The following is an 875-nucleotide window of genomic DNA, read 5'->3' as shown; positions in this document are numbered from 1 at the left end:
TGGACTTCTTCTGTGCCTTCCATTGTCCATTCTGCTCTAGGTTTTGGAATGGATTGACCAACAGCAATTGTGGCCGTAGCAACTGTGGCTACTTTGTGGGGAATGTGAGGACCATTCTCAATGTAGTTTACATAACCTTCATCTTGGGAGAGTAGATGAAGGTGCATTTTCACCTTCCAATGGTGATAACTGTCTTTGTCAAGAACTGGGATTTTTACTCCAATATCCTTCTTACTCATCTTTGTTAGTTTCCAAGATCTTTAAACTCTTTGTGTGTCAAGAGCTTGCTCTGATACCAATTGTTATTCCTAGTGGACTAACAATGAGATTTACAGAAGGGGGGTTGAATGTAAATCTCAAAACTTTTTCAAGTTTTGAGCAGTTTTAAAGGCTTTGTGTTCAAGATAAACAAGTGTGTGAATTGCTTTAAGCTAATACAGACAGATATATATTCAAGCACTAATGTAAAGAACACAACAGACCTTAAAAACTTTTCTGGTGGATTGTTGTTCCACCAGAGATGGTATTTTAGAAAATCTGTGATTCAAGATGTTGATCACAGCTGCATCCTAGTACAAACTAGATAATTTTTCTCTCAAGATTTTTCTAAACAGCACCGGAAAAATTCTCATCTAATTACTAGCTGCTACTTGGTTTATATATCACCAAGTGTACAAGTGAAGACAAAGATAAAAATACAATAATAAAATAAGTTCTCCACTTGTTTCTTCTCCATATCACTCAAGTACTTTGTTGACTATTGCCTCTTTGTACTAGAGTAGGACGGCTGCTTTTTCTGATGTTCCTGAAATTAGGCTTCCACATTTCAGTTGTCTCTGTCAACCCATGTGCCTCTGTCTGCTGTTACAACTACT

The sequence above is a fragment of the Apium graveolens genome, chromosome 8 (assembly GCF_009905375.1).
Source record: "Apium graveolens cultivar Ventura chromosome 8, ASM990537v1, whole genome shotgun sequence".
Classification (NCBI taxonomy): Eukaryota; Viridiplantae; Streptophyta; class Magnoliopsida; order Apiales; family Apiaceae; genus Apium; species Apium graveolens.
This window is presented reverse-complemented; position numbering follows the sequence as displayed.